At 41.8% G+C, this 15638-nt stretch overlaps 1 protein-coding gene across 4 annotated transcripts in view; it reads right to left on the bottom strand.

Moving 5' to 3' along the window:
* Positions 1-14385, bottom strand: part of NSMCE1 (NSE1 homolog, SMC5-SMC6 complex component) — a 40697-nt gene extending 26312 nt beyond the window's left edge. For 2 of the 4 annotated variants that reach the window (XM_036021362.1, XM_036021361.1), the window contains exon 1: positions 5850-5928. The gene's annotated coding sequence lies outside the window, so the exon portion shown is untranslated. Of the gene's footprint in view, positions 1-5849; positions 5972-14361 lie in introns of those variants that run through there. The other 2 variants (XM_036021360.1, XM_028525987.2) reach the window with 2 other exon arrangements.
* Positions 14386-15638: the final 1253 nt, after the last annotated feature.

The following is a 15638-nucleotide window of genomic DNA, read 5'->3' as shown; positions in this document are numbered from 1 at the left end:
TCCTTGAGAATATCTTGCCAGCATCCCAACCTCAATAAATTCTAAACTGGTCTCCTTCTCTTTTCAGGATCCTCTGCCCCTTTCCTCCCAGGTCCTCTTTGCAGACCATCTGGTTTAGGTGGTACAGTCCACGCAGTCTTATAAACACCACAGACCTGATCCTCCTCTCCCTCAACCTCAGATCCCGCCAGGCATCAAGTCCTGCCAAGTTTACTTCCTGTCACTAGGATAAGTATCTTCTTTTATCCACTCCATTTTTATGTACTGAATACTCATTATTTTCCAGTGATTGTTCTGGGCACAAGGATAGAATGTGTGGGGCTAAAGAATTCGGACTTTTATCCTAGAAACTTTGGAGACTCAGGCTGTCCAAACAAAGGATCTTTAAGAAGATAATATAGCTGGGTTATAAGACTAGATTTTTTTTTAATGTGAAATTAGTAGGAGTGGGTGGGACAGGGGAACGTGGTGGCGGGAAAATAGAGACAATTGTACTTGAGCAACAATGAAAAAATGTGAAATTGAATAATGAATAAAATCTAGCTATATAAGAGCTGCTTCTAAAATATAAGAACACCAAAAAATTAAAAGTAAAAGGATAGAAAAATATATGCTCTGTGAACTAACTAAAAGAGAGCTGGTCTGGCTATGACACAAAATACTTGTAGACTCTAAGGCAGAAAGCATTACTAAAGATTAAGAAGGTTACCACAAAACGAAAAAGAAAGGTTCAAATCCAATAAGATATAACTATCTTAAATGTTTAGGCACCTTAATAACAGAGACTCAAAACAGTTAAGGCAAAAATGATCAAAACTACAATGATAAACATACAAATCCAGAATCATAGTGGGAGATTATAACATATCTCTATCAATAGTTAATAAAATGAATTAAAAATCAGTAAGATTGGTGCCCTGGCTGGCGTAGCTCAGTAGATTGAGCGCGGGGTGGGAACCAAAGTGTCCCAGGTTCGATTCCCAGCCAGGGTACATTCCTGGGTTGCAGGCCATAATCCCCAGCAACCACACATTGATGTTTCTCTCTCTCTCTCTCTCTCTCCCTCCCTTCCCTCTCTAAAAAATAAATAAATAAAATATTTTAAAAAATCAGTAAGATCAGAAAAGATTTGTACAACACAGCAAAAAGAATCTCATGGACATGCATAAAACACTGCACTGTTACAGAATACAAAATATTCAAATATATTCAGAACAATTAGGCAAATTGCTACATACTAGACTAGAAAGCAAGTCTCAGCAAATGTTAATAAAGGAGTGCTCTCACAGAGAACATGTTCTCTGACGACAATGCAATAAAGTTGGACACTAGAAACAAAAAGATAACAGGAAAAACTCTGCTCAGATTTAAAAAACATTTCTAATATATTATTAAAGAAGTATTAATGGAAATTAGAAAATAAAATATACATAAAAAAGTGGCATGAGGCAATTAAAACCGTAGAGGAAAAAATTAAAGTATTAAATGTTTCCATTTTTTTTCATATTTTCCTCATAGATTTCTTTATTCTTGTTTATTCTATTGGCCCACTGTTGGCCCACTGTTTCCCCCTTAGTCCTCCTCCACCCAGCCCACCCCCCACTCCACTGCCCCGCTCTCACAGGCCATCCCCACACTGTTGTCCGTGTCCGTGGGTCATTTATACATGTTCTTTGACTAGTCTCTCCCCCTTCTTTGCACCATTTCCATCCTCTCCCCTACCCTGTCCCATGTTTCCATGTCTTTGGTTGTTTTTGCTCATTAGTTTATTTTGTTCATTAGAGTCCTCTTTTAAGTGAGATCATATGGTATTTGTCTTTCACCAACTAGCTTGTATTTTTGAAAAGGGGGAGGTGTGAAAGGCAGCCACCTAAAGAAGCTATTAAAAAAACAGCAAATTAGACTTCCGGCCAAGATGGAGGCATAGGTGGACATACTGTGCCTCCTCGTACAACCAAAATTAAGGACAACAAAAATTTAGAAACAAACAAACAAACAAAAAACAGAACAGACAGAAAATTTAACTGTACTGAAATCCCAACAACCATTCATCCAGACTGGTAAGGGGGCGGAGGTGGCGGCCGGCAGAGAGGGGTCAGCAGGAAAAAGCAGTGGCTGCCAGACCTCGGCACGCAGGGTGCAGGCAGTGGCTAGCAGACCCTAGCGGCAGACCCTGGGCACAGGCATGGGCGCAGGGAGGCAACAAGCAGACCTAGTGAAGCACGCAAGGCAGATGACTATCCACAGTCTCACACTGATGAGCAGATAAACTAGGTGAAAACTGGCAGTGAGAAAGACCTTACAACCCAGGGCCTCAGCACCTGGAAATATAGCCTAAAAGCACTGATTGAAAACACTTGTCGGGATTGAGGTGCTGGGACAGGCTCCCAGCCTCACAGGAGAGTTCATTGGAGAGACCCACAGGGTCCTAGAACGTACACAAGCCACCCACACAGGAACCAGCACCAGAAGGGCCCAATTTGCTTGTGGGAAGTGGCAGAGGGGACTGAAATCTGACAGAGAGCAGAGCAAGCGCCATCGTTCCCTCTTGGACCCCACCCCCACATACAGCATCACAACCCAGTGACTGGGTTGTCTTTGCCCCTCATACGTAACAGGTGAGACCAGACCCCCCCTCAAAAAAAAATGGTTCAAACAGAACAGATCAAAGACTCAGAGCCAATACTTGTAAGCAACCAAGAGATAGCCAACCTATCAGATACATAGTTCAAAGCACTGGTGATCAGGAAGCTCACAGAATTGGTTGATTTTGGTCGCAAATTAGATGAAAAAATGAAGACTACACTAAGTGAAATAAAGAAAAATGCACGGGAACCAATAGTGATGGGAAGGAAACTGGGTCTCAAATCAATGGAGTAGACCAGAAGGAAGAAAAACACATACCATCAGAAAAGAATGAAGAAACAAGAATTCCAAAAAAAATGAAGAGAGGCTTAGGAACCTCCAGGACATCTTGAAACATTTCAACGTCTGAATTATAGGGGTACCAGAAGGGGAAGAGGGAAGAGCAACAAGTGGAAAAAATATTGGAACAAATAATAAAGGAGAACTTCCCCAATCTGGCAAAGGAAATGGACTTCCAGGAAGTCCAGGAAGCTCAGAGAGTCCCAAAGAGGTTGGACCAAGGAGGAATACACCAAGGCACATCATAATTACATCACCTAAGATTAAAATGAAGGAGAGAATCCTAGAAGAAGCAAGAGATAAGGAGACAGTTACCTACAAAGGAGTTCCCATCAGACTGTCAGCTGGTTTCTCAAAAGAGACCTTACAGGCAAGAAGGGGCTGGAAAGAAGTATTCCAAGTCATGAAAGGTAAGGACCTACATCCCAGATTGCTCTATCCAGCAAAGCTTTCATTTAGAATGGAAGGGCAGACAAAGTGCTTCTAAGATAAGGTCCAGTTAAAGGAGTTCATCACCAACCCCTTATTTTATGAAATGTTAAAGGGACTTATTTAAGAAAAAGAAGATAAAAAACATGTATAGTAAAAAGACAGCAAACTCACAGTTATTAACAACCACACCTAAAAAAATATACACAAATGAAAACAAACTAAGCAAACAACTAGAACAGGAACAGACCCACAGAAATGGAGAACACATGGAGGGTTACCAACAGGGGAGTGGGAGGAGGAAAGAAGGGGAAAAGGTATGGAGAATAAGTAGCATAGATGGTAGGTAGAAAATAGACAGGGGGAGGGCAAGAATAGTATGGGAAATGTAGAAGCTAAAGAACTTATGATACATGGACATAAACTAAAGGGGGGAATGTGGGTGGGAGAGGGTGTGCAGGGTAGAGGGGAATGAAGGGGGGAAATGGGACAACTGTAATAGGATAATCAATAAAATATATTTTTTAAGTGAAAACATAATGAAAGAAAACTTCCTTAATTTGGTGAAGAAAATAGTCATGCAAATCCAGGAAGCACAGAGAGTCCCAAACAAGATGGATGCATGTACACATAAAGCATGTATAATCAATCATACCACAGAATTTAAAGCAATGAAGATGAAGTAGAGCTACACACATCAACATGGAGGAATCTAATATACATGTCATATACAAAAGTTAATTCACACAAAATGTATATTAGGTTCCCAGTTGTACAAAATTCAAAAGCTGGCAAAACTGTGCTCTGCATTCATTAGAGATACTTCAACAGTAAAAACAAAGAAAAACAAGAGATGAGCTATTCAGAGCAGTGGTTATATTTGGTGAAGGGAGAAAAAAATTTAATGCGGGCTTTGAAGATATGAAAATCTATCTCTTAAGTTGGTGATGTTCATTTAATTTTCATTCTTCAAACTTAACATTTTTACACATTTTTATAGGTATGTTACATACTTTAATAAAGAAAAATATGTAAATATGTTAAGTAACACTCAAAATAAATGCTAATAAGAATGAAGTATAGCCCTAGCTGGTGTGGCTCAGTGGATTGTGTGCAGGCCTGTGAGCTGAGGGGTTACCGGTTCAATTCCCAGTTGGGGCACATGCCTGAGTTGTGTGCCGAGTCCCAGTGAGGGGCGTGGGGGGTGGGGGGTGTCAGCCACACATTGATTTTTCTCTTTCTTTCTCCCTCCCTTCCCCTCTCTCTGAAAATAAATAAAATCTTTTAAAAAAACACAAGAATGAAGTATAGGATGGCACAGAATGCTGTAATTTGGGGAAAGACGCAGGAAAATGCAGGTGAAAGAGATACAGACAGGCTCGTTTATGCACAGAAATCAGTGGTCTCTATGAAGATGGATTGGGCAGAGGAGGTTAACAATGGACACATACTGCCTATCCAAATAATTTTAAAATAAGAAATGTTTGTGGAATAAGCAAATCTCAATCATAACCATCTGTACCATGTGCTAGACATAGTATAGTGTGTGTGCTTCATGTGCACTGTCTCATTCACTCCTCACCAGAACCTTACTAGGAAAGCATTACTGACTCCATTTTACAGATGAGAAAAACTGAGGCTGAGAGAGCACAAGGTGACACACCCAGTTAGAGATGGAAATCGGAGACAACCGTACAAAAAGCACTGTTCAGGAACTCTGGAACCTTGTCAGTGAGAAATGTGAGTGAACAATGAAATTTTGATCCCAGTCCCTTATCTGCAATTCTCAAGTCTTTTTTCTGAAAACCAAATATTCTTAGTTTGAAAATTCGACCTGATCTAAAATCAGGCTACTTAAGGTTGTTCTTCTTCCCCGTTGGTGTAAATAAACAATATACTTAACTAAGAAAATATCAATGTATTTGATCACAGACACTGCCCCAAGCCCCGCTGAATTTATGACAGGACATAGAATATATGCACCACAACACCTTCCAAAAACCGGAGAAATTCGGGATTCTTAACACAAGTTGCCTCAGGGCTTTAAAATAAGGAGCTGAGTACATGTGCAAGAAGTTCGGGACACAGACTGGAGAGGAGCACCAAGCACGGCGAGAGTAACTGGGGTGCTCGGCGAAGGCGTATTTTACGTATTCAGTTCAGATATATATATATATATATATATATATATATATATATATATATATATATATATATATATATATATTGTATTTTGCTTTTTCACCTAATATTACGATTTTAAAACGTCTCTGTGAGAGGGACGAGGTTCTGGTCTATTTGCCTCCACTGATCCTCTCTAGGCCCCAGCTCCCCCGTCAGGAAATGACAAACCCCTGAGGCCCCGCACCCCCAGCGCCACACTCGGCACTCCGCGGGCCGACCACAGGCCTGGCCCAGCCTCCGGTCAACCCTCGCCGCTCTGGACCGCTCTCTCTTCCCCTTCTGCTTCACCAGCCAGAGACCGAATTACCCACCGCAACGCCCAAGCGCTGGCCTCACAGCCCGACTAGCTGGCCGAAAAGCGACCTCTGCCTCTCCTTCCGGGCGGGGCGAACGTAGAGGCAGCGCTTCCATTGAGAGTTGGAAGGATTCGTCCCGCCTTTTGGGTAACGCACTTCCTGTTCTCCCGCCCACCCCGCCCACCCCGTTGTCATAGTGCCACAAGATGCGTCAGTTAGGTCCAGACTTACTGGTTTCCCTCACCTCTCGCCGCACCCACGGCCGAAAAGGCAGCGGTGTGTCGCCCTGCACGTCTCGCCCTGCACGTCTCGCCCTCCGAGTCCCGCCTAGCAGTGACAGCCCGCGACCCAAAAAGAGGAAAAGCAGGAATCCAGCGTGCCCCAGCCCCGGGGCCGCGATTCGGCGGGCACGAGCTCTTGTCCTGTCCCGGGCCTCAGTTTCCCCTTCTGTAGAACCGGTAGTGTGAGCTCGTGGCCAAGAATGAGGACTCTGTAGTCTATATCCCGACTAGAATCCTGGCTTTGCCCTTTACTAGTAGCCGGATCTTGGGCAAGTCACTGAGCGGCGCTGAGCCTCAGTGTCTTCTGTTAAATGGAGTGAATAATGTGTTTATGAGGTTTATGAAAGAACACTCCTGGACGAACGTGCTGATTGAATGTTGGCTGCTGTCCTCCCTAGGGATTGTTGTGAGAAGTAAATGCAGTTATTAACAGAAGTCAGTGGATGGTCTACTTTGAGTCCCCAGGCTACAAAGGTTTGTATTCCAGTCCCTGGTCTGAGACCGAGGACCAGTCGCAGTTCAGCAGAGGAAACGGGTGGCTAATTATGGAACAGCCGAAAGTGCAACTATCTATCTCTGTGGCGATGGCTTCAAACCCCTACTTGATGAGTTACTACTCCCGTCCTGTGACCTTGTACAGCTTCAGAACCTCCTAGGAGCAGTTTGGATTCAACCAGGATTAGGTCTTGATTGGGCATATGCAGCTGTCTCTAGAAGGCAAAGCAACTGGACACCGTGGGCAGGTAGAGATAGGAAGGAGGGGAAGTGCAGAGAAATTAGCAGGGAGGATCACAGCAACCTAAGGTCTCAGTGAGGTGCATTGGGTTCAGGAAGAGAAAGTAGTGAGTGAAGACTGGAATTGGCAATGAGGGAGCGACCCACTATAAGATGACTGACTGTCCAGTCTCAGCAAGACTCCACCCTCAGAAGAAAACCCAATCTCCAGGTGGCTCAGTGAGATTCTATTTGAACCTTTGATGTGTCAGACATTGGGCTGTCTGCTACAAGTCAATTCTGATAGTTCAAATGGTCTTCTGAAAGTTGACCCTAAAAGGTACAAGAGCTACATGGACATACATTTTTTGTACATAGGGAGGTTGGCTGAGGTCTTGGCTAGAGAGGAAGCTGGGGACCAAATAATAGACTAGGGGACTCAGTCTTTCGCCTGGAGACCATTGAAGTTCAGAGAGGAAGTGATGAGATCAGTCTGTATTTTAGAAAAAGAACATCGGCATATCTGTTCTTTTCAAACATACTTGAAACATTTACAGAAATTGACTATGTCCTGGCCACAAAGGAAGCCTCAATAAATTCTGAAGAATTATAGATCATGTTCACGAACCGCAAGGAGGTAAAATTAAAAATCAACAACAAGAAGGAGCCCAAAAGAACCCCATACAATTCATAGAATATACCTTAAATTAGTAACTGCAGTTATTTCTGAGGAGGGGCCAGGAAGACAGGATGTTTGTTTATCTTGTACATCTTAAATAAAAATAAAATTAAAAATTATAAGCATACATTCTAGTTTTATTTCTTAAGCTGAATATTCATTATATTTTTATACTTTTTGTATGTTGACAGGTGTTATAATAAATTTTTAAAAGAAAAAGAATATGTACCCTCAATGGTGTGGCTCAGTTGGTTGGGCCTCATTCCACAGAGTGAAAGGTAGCAGGTCAGATTCCCAGTCAGGCACATATCTGGCTTTCAGGTTCAGTTTCCAGTCAGGGTGAGAACAAGAGGCAACTGATGTTTCCCTCTCACATCAATGTTTCTCTCCCTCTCTCTCTCCCTTCCTTTCCTTCATTCTAAAAAAATAAAAAATAAACTCTTTTTTTAAAAGAAAAAGTATGCATTTAGAAATGGCAAAATACATATAGCTTAAAAAGAAAATCAATATGGAAATTATAAAATATTTAGTAGTGAATAACAATAAAAGCCTTGTATAATAAAACCTGAAGGATCCAACTAAAACAATAATTAGAAGGGATTTATAGCCTTCACTGTACTTATTACAAAACAAAAAAAATTTAATTTTGTGTTAAATTTAAGAGGCAAAAAAACAAACCAAGAGAAAACAGAAAGGAAGTAATAATAAAGCAAAAGGCAAAAATGAGTAAAACAAGAAACAAAAGAAAATAAAGCTGATTATGTAAACCATATACTTTTTTAATTTATTATATCTTCAGTTTGATCCAGGGGAGGTGATAGGTATGTGCTGGTGGAGCAGAGAGGGACAGTGATTCCCCTCTACTCATTCCTCATCTGAGAGGAATGGTTACAAGCCCAAAGGTCATCCTTAAAAACAATTCTTGCAAAGTTCAGGGGAGACTCAGACCCTGGATGGAGAAATAGGCACACTGTAGACCATGCAGTGTTTCTAGTTGGCAGTGTGGTTGTGCTCTTCAACAGCCTGGACATATGTTGCTTGACCTGGTGGTTCCACTTCTGGGAACCTGTCTGCAGAAATGACCAGAGATGCTCAGAAAGGTAAATGTGCAAAGAAGTGCATCATAGCCTTGATTCATTCAGGGAAAAAAAGACAAAAGCTCAAATGTCTCCAAATACTCACAAAGGAAAATGGTTGAAATAAGTAAAAACTCTGCAGTCTTATGTAGACTGAATATCATGTTTTGAAAGAATACCTGAGGTCAGAAGAAAAAACATAACACAGAATATTTTAAGAGAGAAAGAAAACTAGAAGAATATATGAGGTCTGTCCAGAAGGTACCCAGCCATATAATATGAAAAACAGACATTTATTGAAGAAGATACAAGATACAAGAAACATTGTACAAAGGATGAAGATGCCTCAGTCCCCTTCAAAGTAGGCACCTTGGGGCCTTGCACAGTTCTCCCAATAACCATCAGCTTCCTGATCGTATTTTCCTGAATGTCATCAATGGTCTGAAATCTCTTCCTTATCAAGGGTGATTTTAGTTTTTGGAAAAGCCAGAAGTTTCAGGGTGCCAAATTTGTTTCTCAAAAATACTCTGCACAAGACATGATGCATGAATGGCTTGTTGAATCACCCAAATAGTTTCCGTTGAGGAATGTTCAAGCAGTGATGCAAAATTTGATGCAGATTCATTGCTCTACCCGCTCGGTCATTTTAAATGGGATGGCCACACAGTACACATGCTCACTCAATGGAATCTACTGCACCAGTACAGTGACATTGTCATTGTTTTCACATGGACATTCCAATCCACTCTCCTTGGCTGCCAGGTTACATTGATGCCACGCAAAACCATTCTTGTTATATTAACAATGGCTGGAATTTTTCCAAACAGGACTCATATATCAAAATGTTATTGGTGGATATTCCTGATTAGAGGGATTATAGGTAATTTTTTTTCTTATAACTTTTTTATGTTTTTCAACTATCTCCAGAAACATGTCTTATTTTATAATCATAAGAAATATTATTATGTTTTTGACCTGGCTAGTGTAGCTCAGTGGATTGAGTGCAGACTGTGAACCAAAGGGGTGCCAGTTCGATTCCCAGTCAGGGCACATGTCTGGGTTGTGGGCCAGGTCTCCAGTGGGGCCATGTGAGAGGCAACCATACATTGATGTTTTTTTCCCTCTCTTTCTCCTTCCCTTCCCCTCTCTCTAAAAATAAACAAATAAAATATATTTTTTAAATATTATTTTTAAATAAATTGACTCTATGTGATCCTAAAGATTTTAGATGTAATGAAATCAATGCTGTATAAAATTGGGATACACTTACAGCTATATTTATCCAGCATCATCAGAGAATTGTTATACATTAGTGAATTTTCTATATAACTAAAGGATCCCTTTAAGCACCAACATTTTCAAAAGTTTTTCTATTTTCTGTATTAATAATCCTAAAATATATACTTATCTGCTATCTTAAACAATGAGTTGATGAGTACAGGAATGTCTTTGGGGACAATTCTAAATTTCAGGCTTTATGCCTTTATCCCAAGGCTATGATAAGTTTTTCATTTTTAAAGCATCAGCTTTTCATAGTATTTTCATCTTTATCCCCTCCATCAAGCTACCAGCAGTCCTAATCTCTTCTTATAGTTGCCTTCTATTAACTACCCCTGGCCTGAGCAAATAAATAGCCAGTCTTGTTGGGAAAAAATGGGCAAAAATATATAAATAAATAAAGCTAAATATCAGTAAACACACACATTTTGGTGTGTAGAATTTATTATACCTTTTTCACTTCTCAGGGCTCTGTTTTGCTTGCTTTTGTGTTCCTGACTAGTTTCTAAAGAGACAGTGAAGTTACCAGAGAAGTGGTTTCAAGATAAGATAAAAGGTCGTGGTGATGTCCTAACAGACTTAAAGAAAACCGATCGACGGTTGAATTCAGGGCAACTTATTCAAAACCCAAATTCAGTGTGGTCCTCAGTAGGCCTGTCAGGAGCTCTTGATTTGCAGTGGTGATTCTTTTTTTGCTAAATATATTTTATTGATTATGCTGTTACAGTTGTCCCATTTTCCCACCTTCACTCCTCTCCACCCTGCACACCCCCTCCCACCCACATTCCCCACCTTTAGTTCATGTCCATGTGTCATACTTTAACTTCTACATTTCCTATACTATTCTTACCCTGTCTATTTTCTACCTACAGTCTATGCTACTTATTCTCTGTACCTTTTCCCCCTCACAAGGAGCATCCACACCTGCTCTTCAGAGGGTGATCTGTTGACCAGCAGCACTAGGTGAGTCTGAACCCCCACCCTGACCTCATGCAGCAGAATCTGCATTTTAACGAGATCCCCAGGTGACTCATGTGTACATGTCTGTTTGAAAAGCACTGATCGAGAACACACTTAAATTTATTCACATATCCGATTTCCCATGACCTTCAAGATTACTCCAACAAAGATATTGTCTCTCTTTCTTTCACTGAGAGCAGGTTGTAAATCATTTTCACTTTAGAGGTATTTCTTTTAAAATGGACAAAAGTGGAGGATTCCTTCTTCTCTGTGGCTCTTCTTCACTGGTCCATCAGATTCATGGAGCACTCTTTTTTACTGATTTGAAATGTATTAATTTCTTCTGGAACAATAGGTAAATACTTCCAAATTGCTGTTTCTTCATTTATCTACAATGCGATGTTAAATGTCAGGAATGGGAGTTGGGGTGGGACAAGAAGAGGAAAAACTAAACACCTGTAGGGAACTAATTCTCGAGACGTGGAAATGTGGCCCAGCACCCACGTGGAAAACCAGTGGGGGGCATGACGGCACACAGGACCACACCCATGAAGAAGTTCTCCCATGGGAAATCAGGCCTGCATTATACCTAGGCTGCTTTGTGACTTGCTCTTGCTAAAACTCTCTCACCCTGAGTTCAGGCAGCAAGCCCATGCTGCATATTTTTAAAGTAATTTCCTGAAGTCTGAGCTAATTCTCCCAAGGATGAAGTGTAACCAGACCTGTTACTCTTATCATTCCCTTGCATTTGCAACTTCTCATAAATATATTTTATTGATTATGCTATTACAGTTGTCCCATTCCCCCCTTCATTCCCCTCCACCCTGCACACCCTCTCCCACCCACATTTCCCCCCTTTAGTTCATGTCCATGTGTCATAAGTTCTTTAGCTTCTACATTTCCCATACTATTCTTGCCCTCCCCCTATTTTCTACCTACCATCTATGCTACTTATTCTCCATACCTTTTCCCCCTCTCTCCTCTCACTCTCCTGTTGATAAACCTCCATGTGATCTACATTTCTGTGGGTCTGTTCCTGTTCTAGTTGTTTGTTAAGTTTCTTTTTGTTTTTGTTTTAGGTATGGTTGTTAATAACTGTGAGTTTGCTGTCTTTTTACTATACATGTTTTTTTATCTTCTTTTTCTTAGATGAGTCCCTTTAACATTTCATAAAATAAGGGCTTGGTGATGATGAACTCCTTTAACTGGACCTTATCTTAGAAGCACTTTGCCTGCCCTTCCATTCTAAATGAAAGCTTTGCTGGATAGAGCAATCTGGGATGTAGGTCCTTACCTTTCATGACTTGGAATACTTCTTTCCAGCCCCTTCTTGCCTGTAAGGTCTCTTTTGAGAAACCAGCTGACAGTCTGATGGGAACTCCTTTGTAGGTAACTGTCTCCTTATCTCTTGCTTCTTCTAGGATTCTCTCCTTCATTTTAATCTTAGGTGATGTAATTATGATGTGCCTTGGTGTATTCCTCCTTGGGTCCAATTTCTTTGGGACTTTGAGCTTCCTGGACCTCCTGGAAGTCCATTTCCTTTGCCAGAATGGGGAAGTTCTCCTTTATTATTTGTCCTAATAAGTTTTCCACTTATTGCTCTTCCATCTTCTCCTTCTGGTACCCCTATAATTCAGACGTTGAAATGTTTCAAGATGTCCTGGAGGTTCCTAAGCCTCTCCTCATTTTTTGGAATTCTTGTTTCTTCATTCTTTTCTGATGGTATGTTTCTTTCTTCCTTCTGGTTTACTCTATTGTTTTGAGTCCCAGTTTTCTTCCCATCACTATTGGTTCCCTATGCATTTTTCTTCATTTCACTTATTGTAGCCTTCATTTTTTCATCTAACTTGTGACCAAAATCAAGCAATTTTGTGAGCATCCTGATCACCAGTGCTTTGAACTGTGTATCTGATAGGTTGGCTATCTCTCGGTAGCTGAAAAATACTGGTTCTGGGGCTTTCAATTCTGTTTGAGCCATCTTTTTTTTCCTTTGGTCTGGTTGCACCTGTTACATATGAGGAGCGGAGCCTTAGGGGTTCACCAGAGTGGGGCACCCCAGTTGCTGGGTTGTGACATTGTATGTGGGGGTGGGGTCTGAGAGTTAACAATGGCGCCTGCTCCACTCTCTGTTGGACCCTGGCCCCTTCTGCCACTTCCCCCGAGCAAACTGGGCCCCTCTGGTGCCAATACCTGTGTGGGTGGGCTTGTGCACACTGTGGGACTTTCCAACGACCTCTCATATGAGGCTGGGAGTCTCTCCCTGCGCCTCAACCCCCACAGGTGTTTTCAATCAATGTCCCAAGGCTCTATTTCCCAGCGCTGTGATCCTGGGTTGATTGCAGTGCCTTGCTTCACAATACCTGCCTCACTGGGTCTGCTGTTTGCCACCTTTCAGCCGAGGTCTGCCAGCTGCACTTGCGCACTCAGGGTCTACCCGCTGCAGTTCTACATGTCTCAGATGCCTTACTCGCCTGGTCCCAATGCTCTCCACGCCGAGACCCACGCCCAACTCTGTCTCTCCTACTGGTCTGGATGAACAGATCTATTTTAACTTCTTGGTTGTCCAACTTCCATACAGTTCAATTTTCTGTCAGTTCTGGTTTTTATTCTATTTCTAAATTGTTGTTGTCCCTATCTTGGTTGTGTGAGGAGGCACAGTGTGTCTACTGATGCCTCCATCTTGGCCAGAAGTCCCCATTTGCAACATTTTTTGGTGGACTGAATTTATGAGTTTGGACCATGGCAGCCCTGGGGTGCCTCCTTGTCTTAATCCTTATTTGTGCTTTATGATATATATAGAGAGGTTATTTCTTAAGATTGCATTTGGGAACAACAAAAAGTAGGTTTCACAGGCTTAACAACTACAATGATTTTACAAACAAAAAAGGGAGAGATGTTGGGAACCACCCTGCCTAGTTTCAGAAGCTGTAACCCGCTTCCCCTCACCCCTGACCCCCTTGACTAAGGCTGAGTCAGTGACCTTTGGACCATAAGCTACTAAGGAGACAGAGCTTATCTCCCTGGCAGGGACACCACTTCTGCTCCTTTTACTTCACCTGCCTGGCCCCCAATGCTTGATTGGTTAGCCAACGACAGGTAAGATTCCCCAAGGGGGAACAACCTAAAACAGGCACAGTCATGTGGAGGCCCAGGGAAGGACTTGGGGGTGATGGACCCTCACCCCTCGGCTTTGACAAAGCCTGAGTCCTCATTCTGTCTGCAAGAAGTCTCCTAATCTCTTGGCTGACTTACTTCCCCTGCCTGACTTAAGCCTGAAACAATGCTGGTGGTGGGTGTTGCCCTGTGCTGGAAGGGGCAAGTTCCCTAGGGTGATCAGACCTAAGAAAGAATATGTAAAATCCTGTGAAACCTGCTTTGTTTAGAATGCACTCAATTAAATGATAAGGGTCCAAGTGAGAAGTAAGTTTGTTCCTCAAAGTTTTATGTCTCTTTAGCTACCTGACCCTGCCTCAAAATAGGCCCTCAGAATTCTTTGTATGTTTGATTCTTACTGCCTGATAACGATTAATGAGCTTCACCTGTATTCTTGTGCAAAACAAACCCAATAAAAGCCTGTCAAGGCAAGGGTCTGGGCACTCTCCCCTTGAGAGAGTGGCTGTGCCATCCCTTTTCCTCCACAGGACTTGGTAGTCCACGTGAATTTGTCTCGTGTCTCATCCATAACACTGCAGACACTGCAGGCCGGTGTCTGCGTCAAACACCCTATATGTAGTGTCTCTCAGGAGTTAAGAGCTCACTGAATTTTGCTGTTGTTGGGATCTTTCAAAAGTATTTTACCTTTGACATTTAATAAAGTTTTTGAAGTTATGACAACTGGTTATAATATGATTGAAAATAAATATATGCTACCATTAATCATAAGCCAAAGGTGCAATCATATTTTAGGATCTCTTAATTAATGTTCAGTTGAAAATTGATATAGAAACCAAGGTTGAACAGAAATTATCCAGTTGACTCATCAAATTTTTCATTTTCATCCCATTTTGCATTCATCCTAACAAATAATTATCAAGAGCCTTATAATGTGATAGGATGCAAAGATAAACCTTAATAGTCCCAATAGTCAGGTGTCTCTCAGCTGCTAATGGAAAAATAAGAGAGACACACATTAGGAAGTGCAATAAGAAGCAACAGCTAAGTGCTGTTAGAGTTGATCAGTTAAGCAATTTTAAGCGTAAGAAACTAACACTGGGTAATTTAAGCAAAAAAAAAAAAGCTTATTGAAAGAGTATTGGGTATGTGTTATTCAGGATAGGACAGGTTACGGTGCTGTAATAAACATCCTCCAAATCGTTATTTCTGGGTCGTGCTACATACATATCGCAGGTGGGTCTGCAGAGGCTCCGCTCTGCACTCACTCAGAGACTCAGCCTACAGAGGATACATGATTTTGCAGCCACATCACCTAAAACCTGAAACATGAAGCCTCCTCAATGACCATGCAGGGGTCTCTAGAGATTGGAGGTTTGCATGGGAGCTTTTTACTGCCTCAGCCTGAAAATGACACATGTCATTTCCATTCTAATATCATCTGTTAGAACTAGTCGCATGGTCTACCTTAATTGCAGGTGGCTAGGAAATGTAAGGGGACAAATGGAATAATTGGTGAACTTAAATACCTCTGTTTCAGGGGGATTCAGAGACTCGAAGGAGAAGGTGAAGAGTCAGTCTTGCCCTGAACTGGGATCAGAGCAGTGTGGGAGGCCTGGCCAGCAGGAGCTCCTGTCAGGCTGTCGTCCATTAGCAGTTCTCTGTCACCCATGTCAGAATCTGCCCTGGAGGGAGAGAGAAGCAG

Source organism: Phyllostomus discolor, chromosome 3, assembly GCF_004126475.2.
Source record: "Phyllostomus discolor isolate MPI-MPIP mPhyDis1 chromosome 3, mPhyDis1.pri.v3, whole genome shotgun sequence".
NCBI lineage: Eukaryota > Metazoa > Chordata > Mammalia > Chiroptera > Phyllostomidae > Phyllostomus > Phyllostomus discolor.
Note: the sequence above shows the minus strand (reverse complement) of the source record. Positions and strands in the feature narration are given on the sequence as shown.